General features: G+C 39.8%; 1 pseudogene across 1 annotated transcript; it reads left to right on the plus strand.

Moving 5' to 3' along the window:
- The first annotated feature begins 888 nt into the window (after positions 1–888).
- On the plus strand, positions 889–4720 carry LOC110220292 (granzyme B(G,H)-like; annotated as a pseudogene). Its single transcript, XR_013485421.1, has 5 exons — positions 889–1070; positions 1621–1771; positions 3062–3197; positions 3457–3708; positions 4424–4720. The product of XR_013485421.1 is annotated as a granzyme B(G,H)-like (transcript).
- Positions 4721–11686: the final 6966 nt, after the last annotated feature.

An 11686-nucleotide genomic window follows, 5' to 3' on the forward strand; every position in this document is an offset into this window, starting at 1 on the left:
TCAATAACAAAGAAGTAAAGCCAGAGCCTTCACTGACACTGTCAGAAACATTTCATAAGATCCTTCAATCTTAAATAGAGAGTAGATTTGAAAGTAAAAAAGCAGCTAGGTGACATAGTTAGGCAGGCTCATTTTTGTGAGCTCAAATCTGGCCTCAGAAACTTTCTAGCTGTGTGACCCTGGGCAAGTCACTGTTTCCCACAGTTTCTTCATCTATAAAATGAGCTGGAGAAAGAAATGGCAAACCACTCCAATACCTTTGCCAAGAAAAACCCAAGTAGCATCACAAAGATTCACCTGCTACAATCTTTTTAAGATTGAGCAACAAATTGAAAGTAGAGCTGGGGCCGATAGAATTTAAATTCCTAGAGGGACAGGTATTGTTTAATTTTTAATCTTTGTATCCCCCAGTGTCTAGCACAGTGCCTGCAGGGAACATAGGTTAATAAATATTTAATAAATATATGTTTTTAAAAAGGTAGTGTGTGTGATGGATAGAGTAGGTTCTTAGAGAAAATGAAAATGGTAGTAAGGTAAAGGGTATGGGTGGAATAGTTAGCCTTGGTAAGAAAGAGGGTTGAGATTATGAATGACGTTAAAGGACTGAGAAGTCTGCTATGCATAAGTTACTTACTGTGCCAAATGCTGTCAGTTCACTAAGCTGAGTGAAACACAGCCCTCTGCTTCAAGGGGTTTCAACCCTAGGTCTCCGCCCTGCCGGCCCTTTCCCAGGACCCTACATCCTGCAGGTAAAGATGATTAGCAGTGACTCATTGAGGCTGTGGTTGAAACCTTGGTTCTTCGATCATTTCCTTTTTCTCTAAGCCACAGAACTGCGTCATTTAAATGGTTTTGTGACTGTACACTGGTGCCCAGCTTAGGCATATATGGTCTTAACTAGGAAGGCTGTAAGATTACTTGAGCATCTCCTCTCCTTCCCCTTGTAGGGGCTACAAATTCTGGGGATTTGGGGATAAAAGCAGTACTTGCTTTGGATACCTTCGCTGGCAAGATGCATTTCCTGTTACCCCTCTTACTGACCTTCCTTCAATCTGCTGGTGCTAGGGCTGGTGAGTTCAATTTCCCATCCTAAAGAGTTTGAGTTTGACCAAAAAAAGCCTCTATCCTTCCTCTGCTAAGTACCTAATCCTCCCAGGCCTGCTGTAGATCCCTGGCCTCAAAACTGTTCATTGAGGAGTACCGGTCTTGGACCATCCCCAGGGTCATGCTAATCTCACCTTAGATAAAAAGTAGGGGGTATTGGGAGAGGATTTTCCAAAGGTCTTTGAGTCTTTGTCTGCCTGAAAAAATTAGTCCTGTCATTTTAATCTTTGAGTGTTTGAAGTACTATTCGTCTTGACAAAGGACTGACCTCTCCCTTTTTTTGGGGGGGGAGGGGATGGGACCTGGGGAGGGAACATAATACTCAGAACAACCAGAGGGCACAGGAGTCCAGGATCTTAGTCCTCTAGCTTCTCCTGTAGAACTTGGCATTCTACCTCCCATACCTTTTGTAAGCCTTCTCCAAGCCCCAAGTCTCCCTTGTTGCAGCTTTCTGGAGAAGCCAGGAAAATGAGGACTGTGTCTTCTGTAAGGCTCACAATGGAGTTTCTTCTATAGGGGCGATCATTGGAGGCCGGGAGGCAAAGCCCCATTCCAGGCCATACATGGCATATCTGAAGTACAAGAATGAAATTGGAATAGAACGTATTTGCGGTGCTTTCCTGGTTAGAGAGAACTTTTTGCTGACAGCAGCTCACTGCTGGGGAAGGTGAGTCATCAGATCAGGGTCCCTACTCTTTGCCTTTGACAGCCCTGCAGGCTCTGAATGGGGACAGCAGGGTATCCAGGAAAGATCCTACAAGGTATGCTCCCCCTTTCTCCCCAAATTCCTATTCCCTTCATAAAGAAGGAACTTCATGAACTCTTCAGAAATTAACCTGGCAACTTCTCAACATCCTGTAGCCCTGACATGATGTACTTATGGATAGAGTCAGCTCTATATGGAGGCTGAATAGGTGGTTCATTATGTGTGGTGTCCTAAAGACTGGGAAGGATCCTATTGTTAAAGAAGTAGTTTTGGGGGTGGCAGAAGTGGGGTAAAGAAGGTAATAAGCATTTATATAGCACCTACTATGTGCTGGGAGCTGTGTTAAGTACTTTATAATATTATCTCATTTGATCTTCATAACAGCCCTATGGGAGGTAGATTATTCTGCTATTATCTCCATTTTTATAGCTGAGAAAAATAAGGCAGACTTGTCCAGGGTCACTAGCTAGTAAATGTTGGAGGTCCAATTTGAACTAGAGTTTTCCTGATTCCAGGTCCAGAACTCTATCACCATATCACCAACCTGCCTAGCTGACTAGCCTTCCAGAGAGCATAAAATTCCCATTACATCTATCTTTGCATCTGGGCTTTATCTTTTCATTAAAAATGTGTGGCCCAGAGGGGTAACTCATTAACCCAATACCAGAAAGTTTATTACTGAGAAAGGAGACACCAAGCCGGACCCTGCCTGTTAAAAGCAGGTCTGGATCTGCCTCCAGCTCTTCTGTGGGGGCTTCTGGGAGCAGCATCCCGTCTTGAGACATAACAGTCAAAATTGTGTGAATTCCAAGGGCCATCCATGACCCTGAGAGCCACTGACCCTCCAAAGGTGGTTAGAGGTACCACTAAGGGGGAGGACATCTAGTAATGCAACTTCAGTCCTTTCCTTCCTGGACCTCTTTCACTGTGGTGATGGCAGCTGCCACATCTCTTTAGCTCTGCCTGAGTCTATGCTAGAGGCTCAAGGATCATGGGATCACAGATCATCTCTCTAGAAGTAGAAGGACCTCAGTGATTACATGATGCAACCTCCTCCTTTGACAGATGAAGAAACTGATGCCCAGAGAAGTTTATTAACTTGACCGAAGTCAGAAAGTAAAATTGGGATGAACATTGATATCCCTTGAGTGCAAATATGGCATTCTTTCCCCATCACTAAGCTGCATGCCTCTCTAACACCTTTCCAGGAATTTCACCTCTGTGACTCTCCTTCCCTTGTCTTCTTTTCAGTTGAATAAGTATCATTCTGGGGGCACATAACATACAGAAGCCAGAAAAGACCCAGCAGCAGATTCCTGTGCTCAGAGCTATTCCTCACCAACTATATGACAACCAGACCTTCAAAAATGATATTATGTTGCTTCAGGTACTGTGCCCTTCATGATTTATATCCTTTGGGTCACCAGGAATAGAAGCCTCTCAGACTTCCAATTAGAGAGAGACTTTTTCCTATCCCCTCAAACTTTCTCCATTTCTTTATTCAGCAAGAAGGGTGTGGTTCTAGTGGGATCCTAGACTAGAAGACCGGGAGGTGGGAAGAAAGAGGAGACCCATGGCTGGCTCTATGTGTGCTCTCTTGGGGAGAGAAGTGAGGAGAGCTGGAATCTCTTTCCTCTCTATGACAGCTGAAGAAGGCCAAGATGAACAAAGCTGTGGGGCTCTTGGCCTTACCCCGGAAGAAGGACAGGGTGAGGCCTGGGAAGACTTGTAGTGTGGCAGGCTGGGGTAGTAACCTTGAGAAGAAATTCTCCACACTGCAGGAGGTGAAGTTAACAGTGAGAAAGGCACGGGAGTGCATGGACAAATACCCCAAACACTATAACAATTCTACTCAGCTATGTGCTGGAGATCCTAAAGACCAGAAGGCTTCTTTTAAGGTACTTCAATATCACTACTATTTTGAAAACTGTTTTGAAATCATGTGGGAAAGCTCAGAATCTGAAGTATAAAAAGGTTTTCACAGTTCACAGGGAACTGCCATGATCCCCCATATTCCGGTTTCCAAAGGCAATTGGGAAACTAGATGGTGTAGCTGATATAGTGTAGGACCTGGAGTAAGAAGAAATTCAACCTCAGATGCTTAATAAGACATTGAGAAAGTCACTTAATCGCTCCGAGCCTCAGTTTCCTCATCTGTAATATGAGGATAATAATTACACATTTTTCTATAATATGAGGATAATAATAATAATAATAATAACCTATCTCCTAGGATCATTGTGAGGATAAAATGAGAGACTTGTAAAGAGTTTTGGAAACCTTGAAGTGCTGCTGTTGTTGTTGTTATCATCATCATCATTATTATAGTTACCCTTTCTCTCCTGAGCACATGGTGGTATAAATGTACACATTTGGGAGAATGTGAGATTGTCTCAGTGCAACTTCATATTAAGTAACTCTTGGGAAGAGTGAGAGAGATCAATGGCTTCCTTATAAATTGAGATGGGCACCTGAACTTCATGAAGACTGGGAGATGCATGCTTCGGCCTCAGGTCTCTCCAAATCTGGTGGGGTCCCTCAGTACCTTGATGGGAAGAATTGAAGGATAAAGAAGGAGGGCCTCTGAATAACTGTCAATCTTCTTTCTTTTAGGGGGACTCTGGAGGTCCTCTTGTGTGTGATAGAGTGGCCCAGGGCATTGTCTCCTATGGTTTTCGAGATGGGAGAAACCCTCGTGTCTACACTCAGATCTCCAGCTTCTACCATGGATCAAGAAAACAATGAATGATCAGGAGTACTAAGCACCAGGCGAGGTCCTGCTTCCAAGACTGGATCATTCTCTCTGGTGACACTGTTCCCTAAAGTGGCCTCCAATTACAGAGCCTAAAGCCAAGAGGGATGCTTGGGAAAGGAGGACCTTGTCCTAATAAACCTGGTTGCTAATTTGCAGTTGTAGCCATTATCTTTTTTCTTTCTTTTCCATCATCTCTGCCTCTGTAGACATGTTCACACAGTTGTAAAACAATATGGCTTGGAAAATCTTAGAAATCATGTGATCTAAGTCCTTTTATTAAACTAGGTGATATAGAGCCCTTCGTGATAACACCTCTTGTCATTAATGTTAAGGAAAAGTTTAGAGACAGGGCTAGAGACTTGGAGAAACTTAATCTTTCCAGCAACAAAAGAAATCCCGCCAAATTTTTGACTAGGTCCTGTCAGTAGTCAAGTTCCTAGGCACATGGTTGTCAGTCACTTACCCTTTACCCTACTACCAGGGCACTTTATCTGGGAGCATGATTTAATCATAATAGGTCATTCATATGGCTCTCATTCACTTATCAGGAATGAAAAGGAAGAGAAGGGAAAGGAAGAGAAGGGAAGGGAAGAGAAGGAAAAGGATCATAAAGGAAGGGAAGGAAAAGGACAGAAAAGGAAGGGAAGGAAATAAGCATTTATTAAGGACTTACTATGTGCCAGGAAGGCATTATGCTGAGCACTTTAGATAATTATTTAATTTGATCCCTACAACAACTCTCTGAGGAAAGTGCTATCATTGCTATCATTATCTCCATTTAACAGATGAGGAAACTAGGCAGGCAGAGAGTAAGTGATTTGCCTAGAATCACCCAACTAGTAAGTGCCTGAAGCTAGATTTGAACTCCAGACTTCCTGACTCTAGGCCTAGAACTCTATCCACTGCACCATCAAGCTGCTTCTATCAGTACTTTCAATCATTTTCCCCCTCTTAATTTTTTATTGATGCCTTTTTACAAAAATACAATAGTCATTTCCTAATATGCTACTTGGCCCCTGAGTACTTTCTAGTAACAAAGGAAAGAGACTTATCTAAAAATGACTAATAGTCACAAAGTCTCAAGTTCTGTACTTTTTTTTGCACACATCACCTATCTCTACCTTGTGGAGAGATGTCCTGTTCTCCAGGACCAAAGTAATTCACTGCAATTAATCTAAGTTCAATCACTTTTTACTATCATTTTCATTTATATTACTGTAGTCATTGTTCATATCATTCTCTTGCTTCTGCTTGCTTCTTTTTATATCATCTTATAAAATTTCCCATATTTCTCTGAATTCCTCACATTTGTTGTTTCTTACAGGATGACATTGCACAACATTCATGCACTTATTTGCACGGCTATTTACCAAATGAAGAAGACACTTTTATTCCTTTCCACTCACCATATTATTTCATAATTTATTAATTGTCTCAGTGGTCAGGTTAGCAAAAGGCTTAATCTTTTTATTTTTAGGGCAATTGGGGTTAAGTGACTTGCCCAGGGTCACACAGCTAGTAAGTGTCAAGTGTTTGGTCTGAGGTTGGATTTGAACTCAGGTCCTCCTGACTTCAGGGCTGGTGATCTATCCACTGTGCCACCTAGCTGCCCCTCAAAAGGCTTAATCTTACTAGATGACAGTATCCAGTAAAAATAAAAATGCTGGCCCCCTGTGTCACAAACCCCATGGCAAAACCAAACCCCAACATTAGAGTCTCTTGCCTTGACTTGAAAATCTTCCAAATTACAAGTCTTAGAAAGGCAACCAGGAAAGTTCATTTACTTAAAAAAAAATTCTAACTGCATACATTGTAGAAGCAGAAGAATAGAAGTCAATCACATTACTTAACTCATGACAATTATTAGAGCTTAAAGGACCATTATGTAGTACAGAGGATCAAACAGTGAACCTGGAGTCAGGGAAGACCTGAGTGCAAAATGTCCTTAGATACTTACTTGCTGTGTGACTCTGGGCAAGTCACTTCAGCTCTGTCTACCTCAGTTTCCTCAACTGTAAAATGAAGACAGTAATAATATCTTCCCCCCCAGGGTTGTTGTGAGGACCAAAGTAGATAATATTTTAAAGTACTTTGGAAACCTTAAAAGGCACATACAAACATGTAAATATGTATACACACACACACACACACACACACACACAATTAACACAAGGTAGTTTTGCAGTATGTTAACTGATTCTATGTCTAGTATGCTATACATCTAGACGCAAGATAAAGCTCAGGATTTAGAGAACCCAGTATCTCCCCCTAATTCTATCAGTCCTTCATAATCTAACTAAATGCTTTGTGAAGTCTTCCTTGATCTCCACATCTCCAAGTCAGACATTATTTCTCCCTTCTGTGAACTTAGCACTATGTACTTTTATGGATGCTGATCACATATAGAAGCAGATAGGTGGTGCAGTAAATACAGTCTCTCTCTTCACCTTTGTCTGCCTTAGTTTTCTCAGTTATAAAATGGCCATAATAATAGCACCTACCTCCCAAGGTTGTCTTGAGGATCAAATTAGATATTTGTAAAGCACTCTGAAAACCCTAAATGTCTATATAAATATAGCTATATAGTTATATAAATATATATTTTATACACAAATATAAATAGCTATTATTACCATGTTCTACAATTAAAATTATAGTTATGTGAGTTCAACTCCTAACTGCCTTGTAGATTTCGGGAGGGCAGGGAAAACTCTATTTTTCATTGCTTTCCTCTCATAACTTAGGACAGTACTCTGCTTCTACTAGTACTATATAACTTAGGGCAATACCCCATTTGAACTATATACTGTGTAGTAAATGAGTGAAAACCCGCCAGCATCTCCCTGCTCCGCCTTCACTCCCAAGAGAGTTCCTTGTATAGACTAAAGATGTGAATTCCATATTCACATGTATGACCACTCCTTTATTCTATTTCCAGTAGCTAAGCTGCTGAATTCTCCTTGCTTCAAGAGCTGGAGACCCCATGGACAGTCTGGTGAAGCCTATGGGCCCTTCTGAGAATAATGTTTTTAAAGTAATTAATTAATCAATCAATCAATTAATTAATATATTCTTTGCATTACAAAGAAGACAATTATTTTGTAATAGTTATCAATAGGCATAAGTTCATGAACTTCAATTAAAGCATACTGAGCTATATAAGAGGAAGAGATCAGTAGTCCTTAAAACTCTGAGTATTTAGAAGGTAAAAGGATCAAATAAGATAATATTTTTAAAGCACTGAGCAGAGTGCTCTATATAGTAGGCCCATAGTAGTTCTACATAAATTCTTATTCCCTTCCTTCCCCCCCACCCCCAAGAATTAAAAGATCAGGTAAGAAAGTGTAATCATTTGGAGATAAGCAGGAACTTTCTTTTTTTTTTCATTTTTGATTAATTTATTTTGATTTATCAACAATCACTTCCATATGCTTTTGAGTTTAAAATTTTTCTCCCCCTCCTTTCCCACCACCCTCCCCAAGATGGCAAACAATCTGACATAGGCTATACATATACATTCCTACTAAACATATTTTTGCATTAGTGATGTTGTAAGAAATAGAACCAATAGGAGGAACCACCAGAAAGAGGAAACAAAACTCAACAGAAAATAAAAATAACAAATAGCATGCTTTGATCTGCATTCAAATTCCATAGTTCTTTCTTTGCATGTGGATAGCATTTTCTATCATGAGGCCTTTGGAGATGTCTTAGATCCTTGTATTGCTGGGAAGGGTTAAGTTTATCAACATTAGTCATTGCACAACGTGGCTGTTATTGTGTACAACGTTCTCCTGGTTCTGCTTACTTCACTCAGCATCAGACCATACAAGTGTTTCCAGGTTTTTCTGAAGTCAGCCTGTCATTTATTTCTTATAGCACAATAGTATTCCATTACATTCATATACCACAATTTGTTCAGCCATTCTCCAATTGATGGGCATCCTCTCAATTTCCAAATCTTTGCCAGCACAAAAAGAGCTGCTAAAAATATTTTTGTACATGTGGGTCCTTTTCCCATTTGTGTGATCTCTTTGGGATATAGCCCTAGAAGTGCTGTTGCTGGGTCAAAGGGTAAGCACATTTTTATAGCCCTTTGGGCATAGTTCCAAATTGTTCTCCAAAATGGTTGGATCATTTCACAACTCCCCCAACAATGCATTAGTGTTCCAATTTTCCCACATCTTCTCCAACATTTATCATTTTCTTGTTTTGTCATGCTGGCCAATCTGATAGGTGTGATGTGGTACCTCAGAGTTGTTTTGATTTGCTTTTCTCTAATCAATAGTGATTTAGAACATTTTTTCATATGACTATAGATGGCTTTATTTTAAGCAGGAACTTTCTAATGTATGCACATTCCAACTCTCACCTGCTCTGTGACAAGCCAGCTCTTCATATACTAGTAGAAAACTCACATCTTTAGAAACCACCTATAAATCTAGGTCATTCAGCCTCTTCCAGTCCATCTTTCCACAGGGCTATAGCTGGCCATTTAACCTTTTTGCTGAAGTCTCCCCTTGCTGGTTCCCTTGATTTGAATAAACCTCAAAGTTTGAGAACTCCTCATTGTCATCAGCAGTGGTTTAGAAAGAGAAGAGCAGGATTTGAGGTACTTAACTGCCTGATACTCACTGGAGCCCCTTCTATGCCTTTGATCAATGTGAATTTTTAATGGTTTTCTTTAGAGAATAATAATATCTTACAACTTATAAAGCTTTTCTAACATATATTATTTTATTTGACTTACACAACTACCTGTGACAGAAGAAAGTCTTCCTGACTCTACAACTAGCAAGATATCCACTGAACTTTCATTATCTTCACTACAGACATGAAGAAACAGAAGCCAGTAAAGGTCAAATATCCCATCTCTAAATCAATGGTACATCAGCTGTGACCCTTCATCCAACCCCAACATCTGGCCATTAAGGATGATAAAAAGAGAACAGTGAACTCAAAAAATTCAATCTTCCAGCCTTCTCCCCATCACCATGGCAATTTTCCTTTTCATTGCTAGAGAAACCCTTTAGTCTTTGGAAGTGAGAGCCCTGAGCTCCTGCCTGTTCTCTTGTACCACAATAGCAGTCCATCAGCAAGGGCAAAGGACCTGGGGGACATGAATTCACTTTCTATGGAAAGGAGAAAGGGGCATCGCCCTCACCTTCACCAATGTAAGCCAGAGTGGGTCTCTTATTTAGACAAGGAGCTTTGAATCCTTTGAAAGAACAGATGGCATCAAAGCAGTGATAGGAGTCCTGAGGTAGCATGACATAGAGCCAAAAACACAGGATTTGAAGTCAGGAGACCCATGTTCAAATTATGACTCTGCTACTCACCACTGATGTTAATTTGGACAATCCCTTTAACTTTTCTGGGCCTTTTTTAAAAAAGAAAGGCTGGACAGATTCCAGATACTATGATCTTAAGCTTTTTATGGTCATCTAACTCATTTTTATATCAGACACATTTTAAATGCAAAACAAAGGCAAATGTATACATACATACATATATATATATATACATATATACATATATATGTATATATTTCAAGAATCAGAGAGTTAGTAATGGTATATGTATGTATATGTGTGTGGGCAGCTTGGTGGCATAGAAGAGCAGGCCTGGAGTGGAGAAGATTCATCTTCCTGAGTTCAAATTGACCTCAGACACTTACTAGCTCTGTGGCCCTGAGCAAGTCACAATAACTCCATTGGCCTCAGTTTTCTCATCTGTTAAATGACCTGGAGAAGGAAATAGCAAACTACTCCAGTATCTTTGCCAAAAAAATTCCAAATGGGGTCACAAAGATTCAGACACTACTGAAACATGACTGAACAGCTACAACGTATGTATGCATGTATGTACATACATATTCCATTACTCTCACTGTGTCTCTCTGTCTCTGTCTTCATCTCTCTCTCTCTCTCTCTCTCTCTCTCTCTCTCTCTCTCTCTATATATATATATATATATATATATATATATATATATATATATGTATGTATGTATTTGTATATATAGCTTTATGTTATCCAAAGTAACAGTGTTTGACAAAATTAGCGATTGAATCAACAGCCCAAAGCAGCCCTTTCCTAAATGGTTTTCAATATCCTGAATATTTACCTTATCTTTGTTGATATATCAGTTCTTGGGCTTATCAATATCATTTACTGCATCTACCTCAGTAATATAATAGAAAACAAGTACTTCAGGTTTCAGTTTGAACCTGCCGTTTCAAGCCAAATACATCAAATTAGGTTTTGAAGTGTGAAGGAAGAGCAACTCTTGTCATTGTGAGGATTTGTATCAGAGTTCTGGTGTACTAAAAGCTGAAAATTCATCATTATCGGACAAAAAAATGGCATTCCAATGAACCTGACACTTATATTAAGCAAATTTTTCCAAGCTCCCTTTCATATTTGATTATGAACAAAATTCCAAGTATTGCAAATATTTAAAATTGCATCTTTAATATTATGATTGCAAGTCCTATATAGTTTCTGTTTGGTGGCTTATTTCCTGTGGCATTTATAATAATATTCCACACTTCTTGACCTCTCTGAAGCCTTTGACACTGTTGACTCCTCTGGATATGATTTCCTCTTGGCATTTATGAAACTTCTCTCTCCCGGTTCTCCTTCTACCTTTTTGAACTCCACATCAATCTCTTTGGCTGGATTACTACGGGTCTCTCATCTTCTTGTTGTGGGTATAACCCGAGACTCTGTCCTGGATCTTTTCTTCCTCTAGGCACCCCTTTGTTTCAGACTTTCATCATAGAAAATTAACAAACTCATACACAGCACAAAAAAAGATATACTGAATTGAAAGGAAATTTGGCAATGGGAGAGAAGCAAAAGGAAACAATGTTCAAAGAACACATCAATTCTGTTTATATAGAATCCTATTTGTATTGAATATGAAAGTGAGTTACAACAAAGCTCCAAGTGACTGAATTCAGAGGTTGTCACCAGAGAACTCTTCTATGCTTGGAATGTCTTGGATTTCAATGTTCCTTCTTTCCTTCCTTCCTTCCCTTCTTTTCTTTTTTCTTTCCTTCCTTCTTTCTCTCCCCTTCCTCTCTGTTCTTCTCATCTAGAGTCTAAAACACCTACAATT

Source organism: Phascolarctos cinereus, unplaced genomic scaffold (assembly GCF_003287225.1).
Source record: "Phascolarctos cinereus isolate Bilbo 61053 unplaced genomic scaffold, phaCin_HiC Scaffold_3;HRSCAF=262, whole genome shotgun sequence".
Taxonomy (NCBI): Eukaryota; Metazoa; Chordata; class Mammalia; order Diprotodontia; family Phascolarctidae; genus Phascolarctos; species Phascolarctos cinereus.